The sequence below is a fragment of the Ostrinia nubilalis genome, chromosome W, assembly GCF_963855985.1.
Source record: "Ostrinia nubilalis chromosome W, ilOstNubi1.1, whole genome shotgun sequence".
Lineage (NCBI taxonomy): Eukaryota > Metazoa > Arthropoda > Insecta > Lepidoptera > Crambidae > Ostrinia > Ostrinia nubilalis.
In genome coordinates this window covers 11,322,093-11,347,852 of record NC_087118.1, presented here as the reverse complement: position 1 = coordinate 11,347,852, position 25,760 = coordinate 11,322,093, and the positions used below count along the sequence as shown (strand labels likewise).

The window sequence follows — 25,760 nt, the reverse complement described above, 5'->3', positions numbered from 1 at the left end:
TTAGATTTTTTCATACAAATGTTTTTTCCGCTAACTCCCGTTCCCGTGGGAATTTTGCAATATCCTGTTGTAACTAAGCTTTAAGTTTACTAAGGTACCTGCAAGCCAAATTTCGAGCGTCTAACTTAAGCGGTTTAGATTTTTCACACAAAAGGATTTGCCCTCTAATTCCCGTTCCCGTGGGAATTTTGGAAATTCCTTGTTGTAACTAAGCTTTAAGTTTACTAAGGTACTTATATGCCAAATTTCAAGCGTCTAACTTAAGCGGTTTAGATTTTTCATACAAAAGGATTTTCCCGCTAATTCCCGTTCCCGTGGGAATTCCTAAGTATCCTATAACCTGCCCAGGAGTATGAAGAATAATTGTACCAAGTTTCGTTAAAATCCGTCGAGTAGTTTTTGTTTCTATAAGGAACATACAGACAGACAGATAGACAAAAAATTTACTGATTGCATTTTTGGCATCAGTATCGATCACTAATTACCCCCTGATAGTTATTTTGAAAATATATTTCATGTACAGAATTGACCTCTCTACAGATATATTATAAGTATAGATAACCGATTGTTATTAATAATTATTTTTCTATCATAATTAATCATCATAATCAAATCAGATTAAATAAAATCTGAGTTGCGTTCTATATCCGTTAGAGCGCCATGGTCTTTTTTAAAATACAAAACGTTTAACATTTCCGTGCAATATTTCTTTGATAAAAAATACTTATAGAAATGCTTAAGTTATTTTATGCGTATTTTTGCGATTGCCTAAAACCCTAAATCTTTATTTTCAAAACAGAAATATATTTTTTTACTGTTCCAGGCGAAATAGGTTGGTGACCAATAGGTTAAACACCACCAAACAAAAGTTGTCTATGGTCATAAGTTTTGTAGGAAAAAAAAGTTTGCCTGAGACATTTCGCGCTCATTCACTTCCGCCTCCCTCTCGGTCGCAACTGTTTTGCATCTTGTTTCATCGCGGTAAGTTATGTGTAAATATTATTAAAATTATTATCCACAGGTTTGTCAAATAATAAAATACTATTGTACAAATCAATTTTGATGATATATTAACTTAATTGTTTCTTTTCATCGTTCCGTTAGTGTAGGCATCATTTTTGTTGAAGGGGACGCCATTGTAAAACAAATGAAATAATGTTAAACAAACAACTTTTTATGGTTTAAAACTTTTTAAAGTGTAATGATCGAAGTTTTAAGTGTATTTTAGGTTCTTCAGTGCCATAATTTGTGGTTCTTTAGTTCATTAAATGTGTATAATTGCAGTTTCACGATGCCCCGCTTCAACTACGATTCCACCACGGCCGTCTGCATCGCCACGGGTAAGTCATATAAAGTCTTATTTGTTCTTCTTTCCATTATTTTCTGTGTTTAGGTCCTTTGGTTCGTTAAAAATATACTATGTTTGGCTTTGATGAATAGTTATGGACCGCCATTTTTCTTCTTTTCTAATTGACATGGCAATGGTGTTGTAGGTAGTTCATAATTGCAAATTTATAGGATTTCTCTATCGTTGTTTCTTTATTTTGAGTCTGTTCGTTAAGATCTAGCTTTTTCAAGTCAATAACTTCACACATTTTCTAAATATGGTTGACAAGGGCGTAGCCCCTTATTCTATTTGCCAAGTTACATAAATTACCTTTATCTACCTACAATCATGGACCTATAAAAAAGGTCCATGCCTAACAGTAAATAGTTAATAACACGTAAGAAATCTTTATATTTTGAAACATGTCAATTCCACACAAGGTACTTGTATTAATAATGTCCTAACAGGCAAGTTATCATTTCATTGTTGATGAACATAAATTCTCATTAAAGTTATTTAGATCTTCTTACTCTGAGATGGTTTTCATATGAATAGTTATGTAAAATAATTTTACATGTAGGATTATTTACTGTTGAAATTGGTGTTACATTAGGTATTTAAAATACACAAGTAAGCATACCTTTAGTTCTTATTATAAACAAAGCATTTATTGAATCACATCTAATTTAATTAATGTTTCAGTGTAGTTAAAATAATTGATTTGCTCTCAAATCAAATCAATAATAAGAACTTGATTGAATCCTTCTCAAATATTGGTAGGTAATATCAATGCAGTTTAAATATTATTTGAAAACCTTCAGATTTGCAATAGGATTATTTGCATTTGATACTACTTATATCCTGCGCTTGTTATATTTGTATTTATTTATCAATATTTTCAATTTAGTGTGTTGAATTCTGATTTGACATTCATCTTACTGGGTATAGGTAGGTACTTTTTTTGAACTTGTATAAGTCTGGATCTGACCATAATATCTAGCCTTTTATAAATCAAGATGAATAATTATACTAATTATAATTTACCTACTTGAATAGTGGTAGTAATAACATTTAAGTTTATCTCTTGTCATAAATTAATTAAATTCAAATAGATGTGCACCAATTGATTGAAGTTATCAATATTCATCATGTTTGAAATTGGTTCTATACCTACTTAGATTATTAATCTAAGGTCCTATAATATTTTTCATTTTTACAGAAACATAAATTCTAAATTTCTTTTGATTCATATTATTACTAATTTAATTTAGGTATGTTTGATAAGCAGAAATTAGGTAGGTAGGTACCTACTTATTGTCTCAATGGGGTTAGGTAAGCCTGTTATTTGAATTTGCATTAGTTTTATTTTAGGAAATATTGTATCAATGCAATGCATTTTTTAGGTAGGATTAGCCTAATAAAATTACTTGTTGTAATATGAACTTACTGCAAAATGGTACAGTTACAGTAAAATAGGTTAGTACTAATTTGTATAATCATTGATTTCCATCATTACATACCTTAACTGGTAGGCATTTGTTTTTAATACAATTTACTGTTTTCTTTAGTATTTATTATAAACCAAGCATATTTTGTGATAGAGCATGTGCAATGGCTTCTAAATTAATTACTATTTCAGTGTAGTGTTAAGATAATTGAACCGCTCAATCAAAACATTAATAAGAACTTGATTGAATACTTCTTACATTTAGTAATATCATAATAAGTACCAATGCAGTTTGAATATTATTTGAAAACCTGTTATCATCAGATTTGCAATAGGACTAGCATTTGATACAATACTTAAATCCTGCGTTTGATATATTTGTACTATTTATTGATCAATATTTTGATTTTAGTGTGTCGATTTTGATTTGACATTCATCTTACTATACTTTTTTTAATTAGATAAGTCTGGATCTGACCATCTAGCTAGCCTATTAGAAGTTAAGATTAATAATTATACTAATCAATAATTTACCTGCTATAATAGAGTGGTAATATTATCATTCATTTTATCTTTTTTATTTATTTATTTTATTTATTTATTTTAATTACACAGGTTTACTTTTGACATAAATTAATTAAATTCAAATAGATTTGCACCAATTGATTGAAGTTTACACTATCAATAGTTATCATGTTTGAAATTGGTCCTATTATAATATTTTTGATTAATTTCCATTTTTACAGCAACTAAATTCTACATTTCTTTTGATTCATGTTATAGGTATGTAGAAGCATTACCTAATTAAAGATTTTTTTTCTGAAAATTACAGTCTAAGATAATATTTTTTTTTCTGACAATTGAAGTCTAGAATAATGTATTACATAGTATTAAAATATTATTAATTTGATAGTAGTAAATTATTGTTTGGTACACAATTTAATAAGTAAACAAATTACTTATTAACATATTTTTATGAATAAACAGGTAGGTAGGTATATGAGTATATTTGATATAAGCAGAAATTAGGTACCCATTGCCTTATTGGCATTATGTAAGCTTTCTATTTGAACTTTTAAGTAGGTATGCATCAAACTTATTTTCAATCACTAAAACAAAATAGGTAATTAATCAAGTAGGCATTGTCAATTTGTCACGTTTATTGCATAACCAAGGGTTTATATGAACTTATTGATGATTGATTTTTAGAAAAACATGTTTGTTGACATTAAGTTTGCCATTTTGTTTTCTTATGTGTGTAGGTACCTCCAAATTAGCATGTTTGATATTGCTACAAGGTGATGTTTAGGCGTTTTATGATAATGAACATAATAATATAACATTTTTTTATAATTCTAAATTATAATGAAGTTACGTTCTTTACACATTTCTATTTTTTATGACAACACTTTTAAGCGAAAATTTACTTGTATCTTTTTATTAATATTTCGTTATTTTTTTCCTGATGAGGTAGTATCAGCATAATATTATCTGGAAATAGAGAAACCACTTGCACTTTTCGAAACAAATTTCAATTTTTTCGAATTATTTATTCATAAATTATTATGCGCGACTTCATTGTCAGACTATAACTATTAATTAATTATTAATTTCTGGTAAAGGATTGTCCCATCAAGGCGATGCACGGTATAAAGGTAATAATGCACAGTGTGTAGCCATGTCAGCGTGTGCTTCCGCTTTGTCAGTTATTAAAAATCGGGCCGTGTTTGATGTTGCGGATATCAATACTATTCTTCAGTACGGTGATTTACTTTACTTGCAGTGCAAACCTCGGGACCACGTTTTCTTATTACCAGACGAATTGCCAAATGATTATCGAGTAGGGAACTTCGCGGTTAACATTAATGCAATGGAACCCAACTGGATTGAAAACGGGCTTTTTCCAGCTTCACTGCGCGATGTTGATGTTGCAACATTGCAATTAGTTCATATTTTGCGCGACCGTGTATTCACTCGCGAACGTAACGATACTCGGGATAGTTACTTGTTCACCGGGAACAATTATACGGTTTCTTTTTGGAAATTTGGCAACAAATTTTATTTATTTAATAGCCATGCGGTTGGCATCAATAATAAATTTAATCATCGGGACGAAACTCAAAATAAGGCGCGTTTGTTTTGTTGCCAAAATTTAGAAGATCTCGCAAAATTACTGTTCATAGGACATGCGTATACCTCGGCGCAATATTCTGTTAGCAACGATGTTAGCAACGAAAGGATTAACGCTGATTTGGCTATCAAATTACACCTGAGGAACGCGGGGAGTCGTACGGGATAACAAAAAGATATTCCTTGTGGCATTCGAACGTTGGCCGCGAGCTAAACGCCATGACCCGAGAGCCTTCTAAAATATCAGTGTGTTGTGTACCTATGATTGATGGCTTGAATTGGCAAATTATGGTATTGGTGAATAAGTTGGTTTCAGACTATTTGTATTTAATATCCAATTTGTGAGTGAGTATGTGTACGAATTTAACATATCAGAAGTGAGTCCGACGCCCATTGGTATGTAAATTATTTTTATTATTATTGATGCAGTTGCATGAAACAACAAGTGAGTTTTCTGGAAGTAGCCGCTCAATCAATAGTTGACTGGCAGAAAATAACATTAAGTCCTTATTTTATGCGCTTTTATTTTGCGCGATAAAGTTCACAACAAATGAATGGAAAATACAGTGAGAAAAAAAACTGATATTATTTTGGATACTGTTACTTACGTTATTATTTGAGAAGATCTGCTTCGATAATTTAAAATTTTAATTTAATTTAAAAAAAAAAACGCGAAGTGAGTAATTTTTGGTATGAGGATGTCATTATGCAATTTTTGCAAAGAAAGATTTCTTTTATTTATCAAGTATTGAAGATATCTATAATTTAGATCTTCGCAAGAAACTAAGGTATGAATTTGGAATTGCTAAAAGTGATTTTATAGTGAATATATTGAATTCGTAAAAGTACCATTTTACTAAGAGAAAAGATAAGTTCTCAGCAGATAGTTTATGATTAATATAAAAATATATCATAATGGCACAGTTCATTAATTTTATTTTTACTCCATCATTGGTTATTAAGATCTTAACAAAATAAATGTGAATTATTTGAAAGTGACAAAGGATTATTAGAAGTTATGTGAGTCAATTATGGAATATATTACTGTGAAATAATAATTATGGTGATGTAAATTAAGTAAATTTAAATTACCCATATAGAGTTCGTAATTGTTTTGTATTAAAATAATGTAATATGACATGCTGTTGGAACAAACACATCCTGACTCGGATTGCGCTAGCGAAGCGAACCTGTGTTTATATTAACACCATTAAGATAAAATTTCGTGGCGAGGCCTCGAAACAATAAACACCATTGTGTGTGGTTCTAAAGGTTCAAAGTAAGTACTTGTGATTTGTTACTATTATGATGAATTTGGTTCGACAATTTGTCGTGATTGTGCAAACATGATTTATGGAGATACATATATTTTAAGAGTTACTGGTAATAATAATTTCTATTTTGTGTATTTTAGCCCATGGAAAGGTATGGTACCTGCTATATTTACAAATGGCAAATGTACTGAAATAATCATAACATTGACTGACTGAACACATGGACGATGAAAGTTGGTAATTTTAACAAATCGATAATAAGTAGGTAATTAAGACTACCTAATTGTCGTAGAGATGTGAACACAAATGATAAGTGTTTTGATTTTGACGTCGAAAAATAAATAAGATTCGGTAATTAGTTCATTACTCCAGTGAATGGAGTTGTTTTGAAGATACGTAATTAACACTGTCAGAGTGGTTAAAGATTGGTCAAAGTTTACAAGTTGAAAAGCGACACCTACGTGATTGTCTAAATGTGTCTGCGTTACATTTATGTTACCACACGCAATGTATTTGAAATAAAATCGTATCTGAGGTAAATGAAGTGATAAGTAAGTAATTTGTTTTCAACCATCAATGTGGGATTTAACAGTTGGGCTTTCAGATTTGGTAGCCATTGTGCTAGAATGTTTGTGATATTATATGAGTAACGTATTGGTTATTACGTCACTATGAAAAATTGAACTTGAGTTAATAATGGTTTGATACCTAAGTGTAAAGATCACGAAAGTCCGGTGATGTTGTGATGATAACAATGATTTTACAGGTAATGTTTACAGATACTGATTGAAAGATTTGAATTAAATGATGATTTGTTAACCGGAACAAGGTAATTTAATACATAACTGATGTGTAATACATCCAGTGCAGCTTATACAGCCATGTGTAGTGAGCGATACCATGTAGTATCGACGAATATGATTTTAATCAAATTACTGGTTTTTACAACAGTTATTTAGAGCGGTTTTAAGTTTACGTTTGTTGATCTTGTTGAAGCGGATGTAGCGAAATTAGAGCTAGATAAATTGTGTACCATATGGGTAACAGTGTTTTAAAGCATACCTACAATTGATTTACCAAGAGACAGTTTATTGTGATTGGTGGTATAACCAATTAGCAGTGAAAATAGATACATCATTGAAATTACGTTATATTAGTTTGAGTGTAACTATCCCGTTGGGAAAAGTTATGGTGTGTTAATGTTGTAATTATTATTATTATTCGATGACTGAGTAAGAAAGGTAGGCCGAATAGCAAGCAGCGCTCACATAATTGTGAAATGGATGCTGAAGCTTAAACGGTGCTCACTCAGTAGGTAGATAGATACCTGAATTATTGAGTAAGGGAAATGCTATGAGAACAAATACAAGGGTGCCAGAGATTATTCTTATAAATAGACAAATTACCCATAATAATTGATGCAAATCGAACTATTTGATTCTAGTAACACAAATTGTGTCGAATACCCTATATTTTATAGTGAATGAATAGTGATGAATGAACTAACAAATAAGTAAGCTATAGACCTGAATCACTATGGAGAAGAGACTAATATACGAGTGATACTATGTGAAAAGAATGTATGTTTATTGATATGTGAAATGTGATAGTGATGTATGTAAAAAAATAAATATCCGTGACAAATGTCATACGACTTAAAAATAAAAGAAGCAACCTGCTTATTTGCGAGACAAGGAATCGAAACAGACTCGTCGTTCTGAAGTTCATATTACATGGTCACATTCTCTGTAATTTATGTAGAGTTAAATGTTTACCTACCATTTTCGAGCAGTGTACTAGTGGACCTGCCTGATAATGAATTGATAACACAATACTAATGATTTATGAGACTCTGTTTAGTAATTTAGCTGTTGTTACGTATATGCGAGACCTACAACACTGAAGACGAAAGAACTAGAGGTGTGTAAATTGGAGAATACAACTATGTAAATTCAAAACAGGACTACGAGGAGGCATGTGCCTGACAGACAGATCTTAGAGCATTTTGTTAATTGAGAGCAGCTTCTACGAGTGTCATACGGTGAAAACAATGTACTCAATTGAGTAGATAATATAAAATCCTCGCATGGATAGATGTTATAATATTATACAGAAATAAATTTAACCACATTTCAAGGTACACTTAAAATATGGTATACGAAAGTTTAAAATAAGTAATGTACTTATTTGGTGATTAAGTTAAATCAGAATGATATTCCAGGGATGGAAATAAAAGTAAAAGGTTAATAAATGGAACGTTAAGAAAATGAAAAAAAAAAAGTTGCCTGTTGATAATGGATATAATACGAGTAGCAAAAGATACCTTAAGCAGGCTTTTGACGGAGGACAAAATTTTATTGAAAACCCGATCACTAGAATAAATGAAATATTAATAAAATAGAGCGATAATTGCAAACAGTAAAAGTTTACGTTTATCTTGGCGATTCTCGAAGTGGCTGTTCCAGTGTTAAATGAAGACATTATTTTAGTACATATATGTATCTATTTACATGAGACTAAACTTCTTTATAATGATTCAAGTTCATTGGTGGAAGAGTTAGTAAGTACTTACTGAATTCTGCAACGATCGACCCAGTTCACAAGAGTTATAACGCATACTTATTTGCTTCCCACTTTTAAAATCTGAAGATAATGATGTTACACCGGAAATGTTACATTACATTTCCGGTATTCCGGACTGTAACTGAATTTAACAGCATAAGATAATGAAAAGTTGAAGATGATAATGTAATAATTAATTGGCCACATATGAAAATTTGTCCATGGAAGTCGATACAAGTGTGGACACTGAGATGTTTACAAACATTTCAAATGACCGACTCCAGGCTCGAGTGTAGTTATTGTTATAAAACATTATCGGAACATTATGTATACAAAATTCATACATAAATAATTAAGTTGCAAAGGATACAACAAGTCGTAGTTCATTTAAATGAGAAGAGTAATGGTGAATGATGAACTGAACAATAATGGTGAATGATGAAATCAAAGTGATTGTGTTATTGTTTTACATATTACAGTTACGTTTGGTGAAAGTACTTATTAATATATACATTTACTACTATACATTTAGTGGACGTGACAACAAAGAAAAGTATATTTACTGCCATCTCAGTGAAATAATCCAAGATGTATGTATACAGATACATGATAATGTGTTCCAACTTATAGAAAACAGTGAATTTTTATAAATGGGATACACTTGAAAAAAACATAGGTACGATTAACACGTAGTAAAATCTTTATCTACCATAATGAGAAATAAATAATTTGAATTTGAATAAACATGTCTTGTCTTATGAAGTGGTAGACATATTGACGAATATAAGTGGTACTTCATTAGTTTGTCACACTTGAAAATCATTAATGAAACTTATGATAGTGATCTAATCCACCATACCGTGTATGCGAGATGTGAGTAGTACATCCAGACTCACCACTATTTCCTTGAGTAAAGGAGCAGCACTAAAGTTATCAAGCATTTATAATTCCAAACAAACCCTGGACAGCAGTGCAGTAATAACAAGGCCGATTGTGAATCTAGCGAATACTAGAATTGAGACTAAAGTGAATTTAAAATGAGAGATTTGAAATGTGAAATAGTCACATCACCAATGGATACTTACTTTACAATATAGTGCATTGAGAGTTGAGACTAGAGTGAGTCTAACTAGAGGTTTGACAATGTGAAATAAATAGTTGTTACCAATGGATCCTACTTTAGGATATAATGCATTGAGAGTTGAGACTAGAGTGAGTCAACTAGAGACTTGACAATGTGAAAAGTCGTCACCAATGGATACCTACTTTAAATTATGAAAAGCGCATTGAGAGTTAAGATTAGACATGTGGACTATCCAATTACTACTCATTTTGGGATATGTACGTGACAAAATTTGCAGGCAACTATTTTAATCATGTGTACAAGTAATGATTACTGGGTCCTATTTATGAACATTTACATATTGGTTGACTATATTGAGAATAAAATGTAATGTAATGTAAATTATAATGTTACTGTTAAAGCAATGGTGGAATTCCTTACTTCAGAATGTTTATTATATTACTGTTACGGGACCAAACTACTTAGAAGGAAAGCAAGTGATAAAAAAAAAAAGGTGATTAAGAATATTATTTTGGTAGCAATGCTGGCACCAATGGAGGTAATGATTTAATATTATTTATTAGACAAAGGAGTGAAAAGTATGCCGAAGAGCAAGCAGTGCTCACTTAATCGGGAAATGGATGCTGAAGCTTAAGCGGTGCTCACTCAGTAGATAGCTGAATTATTTTAAAACTACATTATGAGTAAAATAAAGAAACGCTGGTCTCAATGTGACAATTTTATACGATTTACTGAATTGAAATGGAACGCTAATGTTTATAAATCTTATATTATTATGAGTGAAAAGGAGGCCGAAGTGCAAGCGGTGCTCACTTTAATTGTGAAAGGGATGTCGAAGCACAAGCGGTAGTCACTCAGTACCTGAATTATTACGAATATGTATATTGTTAGTGAAAAGGGGGCAGAAGTGTAAGCGGTGCTCACTCAAAAATGTGAAAGGGATGTCGAAGCACAAGCTGCGCTCACTCAGTACCTAAATTATTATAAGTTGTAAAATTGCTACACCCTTACAGAGTTAATATTAAGTATGATACAGTATGTGATGAAATATGACTTGCAAATAATGAATAAATAAATATTATGAATATACATATTATTATGAGTGAAAAGAATGCCGATGCACAAGCGATGCTTACTCAGTTTTTGAACAAGTAGAATCTTAAAGGGATTGATAAAGTGAAAGCAGGAGTTCCACAAGGTCATGTCATGGAACCTACACTGTATCTATGCCGCCTAAACCTGTTAATGAAATGAAATGAAATGAAATGAAATGAAATCAAATGAAATGAAATGAAATGAAATGAAATGAAATGAAATGAAATGAAATGAAATGAAATGAAATGAAATGAAATGAAATGAAATGAAATGAAATGAAATGAAATGAAATGAAATGAAATGAAATGAAATGAAATGAAATGAAATGAAATGAAATGAAATGAAATGAAATGAAATGAAATGAAATGAAATGAAATGAAATGAAATGAAATGAAATGAAATGAAATGAAATGAAATGAAATGAAATGAAATGAAATGAAATGAAATGAAATGAAATGAAATGAAATGAAATGAAATGAAATGAAATGAAATGAAATGAAATGAAATGAAATGAAATGAAATGAAATGAAATGAAATGAAATGAAATGAAATGAAATGAAATGAAATGAAATGAAATGAAATGAAATGAAATGAAATGAAATGAAATGAAATGAAATGAAATGAAATGAAATGAAATGAAATGAAATGAAATGAAATGAAATGAAATGAAATGAAATGAAATGAAATGAAATGAAATGAAATGAAATGAAATGAAATGAAATGAAATGAAATGAAATGAAATGAAATGAAATGAAATGAAATGAAATGATGAAATGAAATGAAATGATGAAATGAAATGATGAAATGAAATGATGAAATGAAATGAAATGATGAAATGAAATGATGAAATGAAATGATGAAATGAAATGATGAAATGAAATGATGAAATGAAATGATGAAATGAAATGATGAAATGAAATAATGAAATGAAATAACGAACGTCAAAGCGAACGTGACAAAATTAGTTTCGATGAAGAGATATTTACATCTTGGCATGTACTTGGATGAAACGTAAGGTGGAAAAAGCACTTCTTCTTGTTATAGTATAAGTGTATAATGAAACCAATCTAGACAAACGTTTTGTTGAAGTTTCAATGGAAACTGTCGAAGATGCTACCTGAATTGTAAATCTTTATGTGAATGCACTAATGTGGTAAAGCAGCAGTATACGATGGAGTATTGAGATATTGTAGAAGCACCGTGGTACGTCACGAGAGACTTTACCGAAAATTCGGTATCAAAACAGTGAAAGAAGAAATAAATAATAAAGCTAAACTTATCATAATGAAAACTGGAGCTACATAACAGTTTATTTGTGGACGATATATTTTCAAGTATTCGTTCGTAGACTAAAGAAGAAAGTACCTCAGGACTTACTGAAAGAAGATTGATTTATGACACTGGCCTCGAAGACCGCCAGAATCATTATTATGAAAATGGTACTGAATATCGCTCAGACAGAATGATTGCAACAACAGAGAAAAAGAAAATGTAACGAAGACGGAAGAGTAAAATAGAATGTTTAATTTAAGGTCCTCGGGTGAAATTATTCACAAGGAAGGTGTTGACACTACACTGGTGTTGTCAAATGCGAATCGAATTTCAGCTGGACGATTGATTCAACTGTTGATTAAGGTGTTGCAGATGATAATTGATTCTCAAGTAATTAAACGACATAGATAGCATACATGTATGGGGACATACATCATAACGTTCGAATGGCCGAAGCGGAATGGGGACATTCCGGCATCAGGACGGCCGTCTGTTAGCAACGATGTTAGCAACGAAAGGATTAACGCTGATTTGGCTATCAAATTACACCTGAGGAACGCGGGGAGTCGTACGGGATAACAAAAAGATATTCCTTGTGGCATTCGAACGTTGGCCGCGAGCTAAACGCCATGACCCGAGAGCCTTCTAAAATATCAGTGTGTTGTGTACCTATGATTGATGGCTTGAATTGGCAAATTATGGTATTGGTGAATAAGTTGGTTTCAGACTATTTGTATTTAATATCCAATTTGTGAGTGAGTATGTGTACGAATTTAACAATTCTATACATAAATTAACTGTAGTAAATTTTGCGCTAAACTTAGATCCCGTCGTCCCACTCGAGCCACGCGACGCGAAATTAACAACGTTGAAACCTGTCGTAGTCCTTGAAAAAGTTGAGTTAGAATCAATAGACATTGCACCGGTGCAATCAACCAAACGAGGTCGACCCAAAAAAAAGAGATCATCTAAATCTAAAGTAGATTCTTCCGCACCGAAAAAATCTAAATTAATTAATGAAAAATTAAAACCAGTTGTGGTTCTTGAGAAAGTAGATTTAACTGCGTTAAAAATTGCCCATGATGCGAAACCTTTGTCCGTCAGTACTACACATTCTGATGTCAAATTGAAATTAAAGCCAGTCGTTGTAATTGATCGGGTCGATTTAAATAGCGGTCGGGTTAGTAACGTAACGTCAACCAAAACTCTTAAACACCGAGAGGCCGTAAAACGTTATGCTACCCAGAACCCAACTATCAATAGGGACGCGGTAAAACGTTACTCGCAAAACAATCCCTCCGTTAACAGGGACGCGGTTCAACGGTACGTTCAAAAAAATCCTTCCGTTCACAGGGACGCGGTTACACGATACTCTCAAAACAATCCCTCCGTTAACAGGGACGCGGTAAAACGATACACTCAAAATAATCCATCCGTTCATAGGGACTCGGTTAAACGGTATTCGCAACAACACCCGGAAGTTAATAAAGAAGCGTCAAAACAATATAATGTAGTAAATCGAAACTTAGAACCCGCGTTGCGTAATTCCAATATTTTGATCGGACAAAAACAAAACGAGGACTTAGATTCAATTCAGACTCATTCTTTTAAAAAAATATCTTTAAATGACAGTCACAGATGTCCTCAATGTCAGGCGCGAATTTTTGTTGAGGAAAAAGGTAGAGTCAAGTGGTGTTGTGGTTCTGGAGCATATAATGTTCAAAATTTACCGCCGTTAACCGAAGAGTTCTATTCCCACCCAGCTTTCCTTCTAAGACCGCGAGCTTTTAATAATTTGTTTTCGTTTAGCGCATTAGGCGTTTCTCATGGTTTTCATCAACCAAATTCCGGTGTGTCTTTCTTAAAAATTCAGGGCCGAACTTACCATCGCGTTTTTGATTTAGCTTACACTGACACATATAATCCTATCGGTATGTACATTTACGACGAAAGGGAAAGGACAGCTGTAAGCCAAAATTTAGACATGGAGGTAGTTCGCTGCATTACCAATTTTATGCATAATGTTAGTCCGTACATAGATTGTTTTAAACGTTTAAGTCAGGAGCCTTCCGAGGAGGCACATTTGATATTTGAACCCACGTCGCGACGCTCCCATGGTAATATTTTGGGAGACATGCCAATCGGTTCGGAAATAGCCGCAATTCTGAGCACAGAACGCGAACGCTATATTCCTAAAGCTATAGTCATATGGCGCATAGGTGCTCGAAAACCGCACACTGTAGACATTTTACATCCGCTGTATGAAACTTTCCAATATCCTTTGCTGTATCCACACGGTAATCCCGGTTGGTTACCGAATAGACTCGATAACAACGGCGTAAAACTAACACAAAATAAATACGTCCGTTGTTTGTTGCTATCTGAGCCGCGGTTTTCAGAGTTGAACAGACTTTCTGAGGAATGGATAGTAGATATGTTTTGTAGAATTTCAGAGGAACGACTTAGGTACATTTTTAACATGCAGAATCATTCCTCAGATGCTGCTCTTAGATCTGCTCCCCTTCAGGAAGTAGAAAACTCAGTAGAGATAAGTAACCAGATAGCAGCAGATGAAACCATACGGGGAGAGGGCGGTGTTGTGCCGGGACGTGTCTATCTGCCCAATACATTTACTGGAGGTCCACGGTATATGAAAACTAAATATATGGATGCGATTGCACTGGTCAATAGACTGGGCACTCCATCATACTTTTTAACGATGACATGCAATCCAAAGTGGCCCGAGATCCAACAATCTACTCCACAAGGACAAAGGCCTAATCCTTTAATTTGTGCGAGAGTTTTTAACTTGAAACTCGCACAACTTTTAAAAGACCTTAGAACTGGTGCTTGGTTTGGTAGATGTATGTATATTATGCATGTCATAGAGTTTCAAAAACGAGGACTGCCCCATGCCCACATTTGTTTTAGAATCGAAGGGGGTGGTCCCATACAAAATTTTGAAATCGATCAATTTGTAAGGGCAGATATCCCTCCTCCTTCTGAGGCAGGTGGTAGATTACGCAAGGCTGTGCTTGATCACATGATACACGGCCCATGTGGACCTCCACATAGAACAGATTTGCCATGTTGGGATACTGAAAAAATGAAATGCACAAAGTATTTCCCCAAATCTGAAACGGCTGTAACTTACTGCGATGACAAAGGTTTTGTTCATTTACGCCGTGATAGTAAAAACCAAGCCACCATTAAATTTAGAAATAGAGACATAACGGTTAGTGATTTGTGGGTCGTTCCGTACAATGCCGCTCTTCTCCTCAAGTATGACTGTCACATAAATTTATTAGCATATTCCGCACGCGCGATCGTCAAATATCTATTCAAATACATGACCAAAGGTCCTGACGAATCGCGCGTTACAGTCGTTCCCGATTCAGATAAAAACAATGAAATCGAGCAGTATGTCACCAAACGTTACCTTGGTTCTTGCGAAGCGACGTGGCGCATTTTAGAGTTTGACGTAACAGCTCGCGAACCGAACGTAAAGCAGCTCGCCGTACACCTTGAGGGCCAACAATCCATCTTTTTCAAGCCGGGAACCGAAGCAGATGCCGCGCGCCGCGCTCATTCGGACTTAATAACTTATTTTAAAAGGCCTCTCGGTGAACAGTTTGATAACATAACGTATTTAGATTTTTACGAGCGGTTTATTGTACATTCACGACGTCCCACCACAAAAAATGTAGAAATCTTTGAATTGAGCAATAATAAATTTTTGACAAGACGGCAAAGGGGCGAATTAGTGTCGCGTTTATTCTGGGTCGCGCCAAACAAAGGTGAATTATTTTACTTGCGTCTTCTTTTAGCGTCTCAGCCGTGTCGTAGTTACGACGATTTATATAAACTTGGTGGTCCATTGTGCAAAACTTTCCAGGAAGCTGCGAAAGCTCTCGGGATCGCGGACGATGAAGCGGAGTATGAGATTGCTATGCAGGAAGCATCTACATTTTTGACTGGACCACGGCTGCGTCGCTTTTTCGTACTCTTAGCTGTGAACGGGGTTAGGGTCGTTTCTTTGTGGGATAAGTACAAACATTTAATTGGTCAGGATTTTTTGCAGCGTTTATCCGATGACGCAGAAAAAGCGTACAAACTTTGTCTCGTCCAAATCGACCGGTTATTGCGTAAACATGGGACATCCCTTGTCGAGCAAGGGTTACCGGGCGTTATAGACGATTCGACCGAAGTAGGCCGCGAGCGCGTCGAATATAATCGCGACGAGTTAAACACGTTCGTGAGTAGCTGGCTACCAAAATTATCCCCCGACCAAAACCTCGTGTTTAGTTATATTCACACTCTCCTGAGTGACAGCGAGTTCCGAAACTCAAACAATACTGCCATTTTCATTGACGGGCCTGCCGGAACAGGTAAAACTTTGCTTTTAAATGTAATTACTGCACACGCACGCGGAAATTCAGGAATTGTCTTGTGTACGGCGAGTTCAGGTATCGCGGCGCAAAATTACGTAGGCGGCATTACGGCACATAGCATGTTTAAATTCCCCCTCAACCCCGTAGATGATCTTGGTTACTGGAGCATTACCAATGGTTCGCAGCGCGCTGAGCTTGTTCGACAAGCTGACGTTATTATTTACGACGAAGCCCCTATGGCTCACAAATATTTAATTCACCTGCTTGATAGGTCTCTCCGCGATTTGATGAAGTGTAACAGGCTTTTTGGTGGGAAAATCGTAATTTTCGCAGGAGATTTCCGTCAGATACCTCCTGTCGTAGTAAAAGCTAAAAGTAACTCTGACGTAATCAATTGTTCAGTCAAGTCCTCACCGATTTGGGAACAAATTAAAATTTTCAACTTGAGCACTTCCCAACGTAACAGAGACGACCCAGAGTATTCTGACTTTTTATTAAAACTGGGATCGAATCAATTGCCGGTTCAAACTGTAAAGGTAAATCGTTCAATTTTAAATTTAGTAGATTTAACTTCCCACCTTTCTTATGTTACAGATTTGAACGATTTAATAGATTTTGTTTTTTCACATGTTGTCATTATTGAACCGGACACGTGTGCTGGTCGAGCAATACTCACCACACACAATCAAAACGTTAGGGAAATTAATTCCATAGTATTAGATAGAGTAGAGTCGGAACCGTTACACTTTTATTCAATCGATAAAGTCCTTTCCGATAACGCGGACGATATATTTTTAGGCGCGGACGCGTTAAATAAACTGCAGCCAAAGGGTGTTCCAGAACATGATCTAACACTAAAAGTAGGATGCGTGTGCATGATAATCCGCAATCTTAGTTTTTCAGACCGACTGGTCAATGGCACAAAAGTTATCGTCGTGAAAACTACGCCGCGCATAATAACCGTTCGCAAGCCAGGCGAAACAAACGAATTTTTGATTCCGCGTATCTTGTTTAAAGCTCCAATCGAACCGGACAGCCCCATCGAAATGACGCGACGGCAATTCCCCTTAGCTCTGTGTTATGCCATGACTGTTCATAAGAGTCAGGGGCAGACTATAAATCGGGTAGGCGTAGACTTGCGGTCGGACGTGTTCAGTCATGGCCAATTGTACGTAGCGTTAGGTCGGGTCCAAGAAAAATCGGATATCAAAATTTTAGTTTCGCGCGATAAATTAGTCGACGATAAACTTTTGCTTAATAATGTAGTGTACCCGCAGCTTCTTTAGATTACTTTTTTTTATATATTTTTTTATTTTTACGCAGTTTCTCGGAAAGTGTAAATATAATTCACCTCATCAATCAATTGACAATTCTTTTGTGTAAATATATTTTAAAATCAATTAAAATCAAGCTGACACGCCTATACACGTGCATTATTTATTTATTTTTGCTTTTTTATACTCATTTCGCATGAATTCAAAATTTGGTGGTTTTTGTTTGGGCATGTTGGTTTTGTGTATATGAGTTATGCGTGTGTGGTGGTGTGAGTGGAGATAGTGAAGTATCGGGGGAATGGGCTATGTTAAATATCATCTCTACACTGTAGGGGTGGATCGGTATAGCGTCGTCACTTGGAGTATAAATCCATTTACATTGGTGTTTGATTTTAGAATAGGAGCTTTCTCGGTCAACCAAATTGAAGAAGAGATGTTATGATATCACTGAAGGGCGAACTGAAGGATAGACGTGGACGACTGTTGGGGGGACACGCCAGCCTGTGGGCTGATGTTGCTGATGCTGTGGGAAACACCGGCGGACGTCTTGGGGAAGGTAACGACATCGAAGCGAAGAGTGTGGAGTTCGACAGCCGCATAGCTGCGGGCGTGAAGTTGAGGGGGAAGAGACCGGAGAGAAGATGCAGGGGTGACGAATCAAGGTAAGGTTAATAACCGCTTGATAATGTCCCACTTGTGCCAATTGAATGCCTCAGCGTCGACGGAATGTCAGGAAGTCTAGGTACAAGTACGAGTATGCCAATATAACAAACATATGCATGGTTCCGGAGACAATGAGCAATGGGTGTGTTGATTTTTTGTTAGTTATATGCCGTTTTAAGCGTAACTGAACGGAATTGTTCTTACCAGCATATAATGGATAATATCGTATAATTGTCATTTTGTAAAAGTAAGCTTCAACCAAACCAACGCATGCAAATCACCATCGCCGACGCGATCATAGGCGAATGACAGGTCGCACGACCAATCATTGGCCTATGATCGCGCCGGCGATGGCAATCTGCACGCGTTGGTTTGGTTGAAGCTGAAATAATGTACAGGGGTAGCCTTTTTTTTCGCATTACTTGAATAAGCAATGCACGCTGCGTCGTAGGTTACACTGAAGAACATAGGTACTTTTATAGATATATAAAGTGCTTTAAACGGTTATGTAGAGAGTAGGTTTTCGAGGGAGCACATATAATATTTGAACCCATGAAATGACCGTGACGTAATGAATATGTCCGTTTGTTTCTTGCTGTCTAAACCGCGGTTTTCCGATTTCTTTTTATATTGTATGTAAAAAATACAGTTGGCTTTAGGGATGGCCAAGGGGCCACTCCCGCCGCAACTTGACCTATTTTTAATACTATGTTGCATAAATTAATATCATAAATTAGTAATAAAACATTATGACAATAAAGTGATCCCCTCCATTGTCAAGATTATCTTCAGTCTGAATTGTTATTTTTATTAAATTAAAAAGAAAGATCTTGAATTTGTCATTCTCACTAAAATGTCTCTAAAATGTGATCGAGTGAAGCGATGGCTGGCTCATCCGTCATGTCTGTAAACAGGCGCTGCCTTCGGGGACTGGTCAAACCAAGTTGTCCAGATTTTTACGCTTTTAATTTTGGATGGGGTGATGTTATAGCATTACTTTGCCACAGTTCCCATACATAGTCAAAAATATTTTTGGTTATTTTAGTGTCAAAACAGTCACATTATTGGTAATAACACATTACACGATTGAAAGGTATCCACTTCAATGTTCTTGTGTTTAAGTTTTTTCAGTCTGAATTATTAATATCATTAGAATATGAAAAAAGATATCTTGGATTTGTCATTCTCACTAAAATGTCTCTGGGGTTGTGGCGTGGTGAGGCGGGTCGTTACATTCTCTAAAATATGATCGAGTGAAGCGATGGCTGGCTCATCCGTCATGTCTGTGAACAGGCGCTGCCTTCGGGGACTGGTCAAACCAAGTTGTCCAGATTTTTACGCTTTTATTTTTGAATGGGGTGATGTTATAGCATTACTTTGCCACAGTTCCCATAGATGGTCAAAAATATTTTTGGTTACTTTAGTGTCAAAACAGTCACATTATTGGTAATAACACATTACACGATTGAAAGGGATCCTCTTCAATCTTATTGTGTTTGAGTTTTTTCAGTCTGAATTATTACTATCATTAGAATATGAAAAAAGATATCTTGGATTTGTCATTCTCACTAAAATGGCTCTGGGGTGGTGGCGTGGTGAGGCGGGTCGTTACATTCTCTAAAATATGATCGAGTGAAGCGATGGCTGGCTCATCCGTCATGTCTGTGAACAGGCGCTGCCTTCGGGGACTGGTCAAACCAAGTTGTCCAGATTTTTACGCTTTTAATTTTGGATGGGGTGATGTTATAGCATTACTTTGCCACAGTTCCCATAGATAGTCAAAAATATTTTTGGTTACTTTAGTGTCAAAACAGTCACATTATTGGTAATAACACATTACACGATTGGAAGGGATCCTCTTCAATCTTATTGTGTTTAAGTTTTTTCAGTCTGAATTATTACTATCATTAGAATATGAAAAAAGATATCTTGGATTTGTCATTCTCACTAAAATGTCTCTGGGGTGGTGGCGTGGTGAGGCGGGTCGTTACATTCTCTAAAATATGATCGAGTGAAGCGATGGCTGGCTCATCCGTCATGTCTGTGAACAGGCGCTGCCTTCGGGGACTGGTCAAACCAAGTTGTCCAGATTTTTACGCTTTTAATTTTGAATGGGGTGATGTTATAGCATTACTTTGCCACAGTTCCCATAGCATAGATAGTCAAAAATATTTTTGGTTACTTTAGTGTCAAAACAGTCACATTATTGGTAATAACACATTACACGATTGGAAGGGATCCTCTTCAATCTTATTGTGTTTAAGTTTTTTCAGTCTGAATTATTACTATCATTAGAATATGAAAAAAGATATCTTGGATTTGTCATTCTCACTAAAATGTCTCTGGGGTGGTGGCGTGGTGAGGCGGGTCGTTACATTCTCTAAAATATGATCGAGTGAAGCGATGGCTGGCTCATCCGTCATGTCTGTGAACAGGCGCTGCCTTCGGGGACTGGTCAAACCAAGTTGTCCAGATTTTTACGCTTTTAATTTTGAATGGGGTGATGTTATAGTATTACTTTGCCACAGTTCCCATAGCATAGATAGTCAAAAATATTTTTGGTTACTTTAGTGTCAAAACAGTCACATTATTGGTAATAACACATTACACGATTGGAAGGGATCCTCTTCAATCTTATCGTGTTTAAGTTTTTTCAGTCTGAATTATTACTATCAGTAGAATATGAAAAAAGATATCTTGGATTTGTCATTCTCACTAAAATGTCTCTGGGGTGGTGGCGTGGTGAGGCGGGTCGTTACATTCTCTAAAATATGATCGAGTGAAGCGATGGCTGGCTCATCCGTCATGTCTGTGAACAGGCGCTGCCTTTGGGGACTGGTCAAACCAAGTTGTCCAGATTTTTACGCTTTTAATTTTGAATGGGGTGATGTTATAGTATTACTTTGCCACAGTTCCCATAGCATAGATAGTCAAAAATATTTTTGGTTACTTTAGTGTCAAAACAGTCACATTATTGGTAATAACACATTACACGATTGGAAGGGATCCTCTTCAATCTTATTGTGTTTAAGTTTTTTCAGTCTGAATTATTACTATCATTAGAATATGAAAAAAGATATCTTGGATTTGTCATTCTCACTAAAATGTCTCTGGGGTGGTGGCGTGGTGAGGCGGGTCGTTACATTCTCTAAAATATGATCGAGTGAAGCGATGGCTGGCTCATCCGTCATGTCTGTGAACAGGCGCTGCCTTCGGGGACTGGTCAAACCAAGTTGTCCAGATTTTTACGCTTTTAATTTTGGATGGGGTGATGTTATAGCATTACTTTGCCACAGTTCCCATAGATAGTCAAAAATATTTTTGGTTACTTTAGTGTCAAAACAGTCACATTATTGGTAATAACACATTACACGATTGGAAGGGATCCTCTTCAATCTTATTGTGTTTTAAGTTTTTTCAGTCTGAATTATTACTATCATTAGAATATGAAAAAAGATATCTTGGATTTGTCATTCTCACTAAAATGTCTCTGGGGTGGTGGCGTGGTGAGGCGGGTCGTTACATTCTCTAAAATATGATCGAGTGAAGCGATGGCTGGCTCATCCGTCATGTCTGTGAACAGGCGCTGCCTTCGGGGACTGGTCAAACCAAGTTGTCCAGATTTTTACGCTTTTAATTTTGAATGGGGTGATGTTATAGTATTACTTTGCCACAGTTCCCATAGCATAGATAGTCAAAAATATTTTTGGTTACTTTAGTGTCAAAACAGTCACATTATTGGTAATAACACATTACACGATTGGAAGGGATCCTCTTCAATCTTATTGTGTTTAAGTTTTTTCAGTCTGAATTATTACTATCATTAGAATATGAAAAAAGATATCTTGGATTTGTCATTCTCACTAAAATGTCTCTGGGGTGGTGGCGTGGTGAGGCGGGTCGTTACATTCTCTAAAATATGATCGAGTGAAGCGATGGCTGGCTCATCCGTCATGTCTGTGAACAGGCGCTGCCTTCGGGGACTGGTCAAACCAAGTTGTCCAGATTTTTACGCTTTTAATTTTGGATGGGGTGATGTTATAGCATTACTTTGCCACAGTTCCCATAGATAGTCAAAAATATTTTTGGTTACTTTAGTGTCAAAACAGTCACATTATTGGTAATAACACATTACACGATTGGAAGGGATCCTCTTCAATCTTATTGTGTTTTAAGTTTTTTCAGTCTGAATTATTACTATCATTAGAATATGAAAAAAGATATCTTGGATTTGTCATTCTCACTAAAATGTCTCTGGGGTGGTGGCGTGGTGAGGCGGGTCGTTACATTCTCTAAAATATGATCGAGTGAAGCGATGGCTGGCTCATCCGTCATGTCTGTGAACAGGCGCTGCCTTCGGGGACTGGTCAAACCAAGTTGTCCAGATTTTTACGCTTTTAATTTTGAATGGGGTGATGTTATAGTATTACTTTGCCACAGTTCCCATAGCATAGATAGTCAAAAATATTTTTGGTTACTTTAGTGTCAAAACAGTCACATTATTGGTAATAACACATTACACGATTGGAAGGGATCCTCTTCAATCTTATTGTGTTTAAGTTTTTTCAGTCTGAATTATTACTATCATTAGAATATGAAAAAAGATATCTTGGATTTGTCATTCTCACTAAAATGTCTCTGGGGTGGTGGCGTGGTGAGGCGGGTCGTTACATTCTCTAAAATATGATCGAGTGAAGCGATGGCTGGCTCATCCGTCATGTCTGTGAACAGGCGCTGCCTTCGGGGACTGGTCAAACCAAGTTGTCCAGATTTTTACGCTTTTAATTTTGAATGGGGTGATGTTATAGCATTACTTTGCCACAGTTCCCATAGCATAGATAGTCAAAAATATTTTTGGTTACTTTAGTGTCAAAACAGTCACATTATTGGTAATAACACATTACACGATTGGAAGGGATCCTCTTCAATCTTATTGTGTTTAAGTTTTTTCAGTCTGAATTATTACTATCATTAGAATATGAAAAAAGATATCTTGGATTTGTCATTCTCACTAAAATGTCTCTGGGGTGGTGGCGTGGTGAGGCGGGTCGTTACATTCTCTAAAATATGATCGAGTGAAGCGATGGCTGGCTCATCCGTCATGTCTGTGAACAGGCGCTGCCTTCGGGGACTGGTCAAACCAAGTTGTCCAGATTTTTACGCTTTTAATTTTGAATGGGGTGATGTTATAGTATTACTTTGCCACAGTTCCCATAGCATAGATAGTCAAAAATATTTTTGGTTACTTTAGTGTCAAAACAGTCACATTATTGGTAATAACACATTACACGATTGGAAGGGATCCTCTTCAATCTTATCGTGTTTAAGTTTTTTCAGTCTGAATTATTACTATCAGTAGAATATGAAAAAAGATATCTTGGATTTGTCATTCTCACTAAAATGTCTCTGGGGTGGTGGCGTGGTGAGGCGGGTCGTTACATTCTCTAAAATATGATCGAGTGAAGCGATGGCTGGCTCATCCGTCATGTCTGTGAACAGGCGCTGCCTTTGGGGACTGGTCAAACCAAGTTGTCCAGATTTTTACGCTTTTAATTTTGAATGGGGTGATGTTATAGTATTACTTTGCCACAGTTCCCATAGCATAGATAGTCAAAAATATTTTTGGTTACTTTAGTGTCAAAACAGTCACATTATTGGTAATAACACATTACACGATTGGAAGGGATCCTCTTCAATCTTATTGTGTTTAAGTTTTTTCAGTCTGAATTATTACTATCATTAGAATATGAAAAAAGATATCTTGGATTTGTCATTCTCACTAAAATGTCTCTGGGGTGGTGGCGTGGTGAGGCGGGTCGTTACATTCTCTAAAATATGATCGAGTGAAGCGATGGCTGGCTCATCCGTCATGTCTGTGAACAGGCGCTGCCTTCGGGGACTGGTCAAACCAAGTTGTCCAGATTTTTACGCTTTTAATTTTGGATGGGGTGATGTTATAGCATTACTTTGCCACAGTTCCCATAGATAGTCAAAAATATTTTTGGTTACTTTAGTGTCAAAACAGTCACATTATTGGTAATAACACATTACACGATTGGAAGGGATCCTCTTCAATCTTATTGTGTTTAAGTTTTTTCAGTCTGAATTATTACTATCATTAGAATATGAAAAAAGATATCTTGGATTTGTCATTCTCACTAAAATGTCTCTGGGGTGGTGGCGTGGTGAGGCGGGTCGTTACATTCTCTAAAATATGATCGAGTGAAGCGATGGCTGGCTCATCCGTCATGTCTGTGAACAGGCGCTGCCTTCGGGGACTGGTCAAACCAAGTTGTCCAGATTTTTACGCTTTTAATTTTGAATGGGGTGATGTTATAGCATTACTTTGCCACAGTTCCCATAGCATAGATAGTCAAAAATATTTTTGGTTACTTTAGTGTCAAAACAGTCACATTATTGGTAATAACACATTACACGATTGGAAGGGATCCTCTTCAATCTTATTGTGTTTAAGTTTTTTCAGTCTGAATTATTACTATCATTAGAATATGAAAAAAGATATCTTGGATTTGTCATTCTCACTAAAATGTCTCTGGGGTGGTGGCGTGGTGAGGCGGGTCGTTACATTCTCTAAAATATGATCGAGTGAAGCGATGGCTGGCTCATCCGTCATGTCTGTGAACAGGCGCTGCCTTCGGGGACTGGTCAAACCAAGTTGTCCAGATTTTTACGCTTTTAATTTTGAATGGGGTGATGTTATAGTATTACTTTGCCACAGTTCCCATAGCATAGATAGTCAAAAATATTTTTGGTTACTTTAGTGTCAAAACAGTCACATTATTGGTAATAACACATTACACGATTGGAAGGGATCCTCTTCAATCTTATCGTGTTTAAGTTTTTTCAGTCTGAATTATTACTATCAGTAGAATATGAAAAAAGATATCTTGGATTTGTCATTCTCACTAAAATGTCTCTGGGGTGGTGGCGTGGTGAGGCGGGTCGTTACATTCTCTAAAATATGATCGAGTGAAGCGATGGCTGGCTCATCCGTCATGTCTGTGAACAGGCGCTGCCTTTGGGGACTGGTCAAACCAAGTTGTCCAGATTTTTACGCTTTTAATTTTGAATGGGGTGATGTTATAGTATTACTTTGCCACAGTTCCCATAGCATAGATAGTCAAAAATATTTTTGGTTACTTTAGTGTCAAAACAGTCACATTATTGGTAATAACACATTACACGATTGGAAGGGATCCTCTTCAATCTTATTGTGTTTA

The 25,760-nt window shown here is 35.6% G+C and overlaps 1 long non-coding RNA gene across 1 annotated transcript in view; it reads left to right on the top strand.

The window, feature by feature from the left end:
- Positions 1-912: 912 nt before the first annotated feature.
- Positions 913-25,760, top strand: part of LOC135086292 (uncharacterized) — a 35,014-nt gene continuing 10,166 nt past the window's right edge. The window contains exons 1-2 of the long non-coding RNA XR_010260386.1: positions 913-981; positions 1,285-1,340. This is a non-coding gene — a long non-coding RNA (uncharacterized LOC135086292). The remainder of the gene's footprint in view (positions 982-1,284; positions 1,341-25,760) is intronic.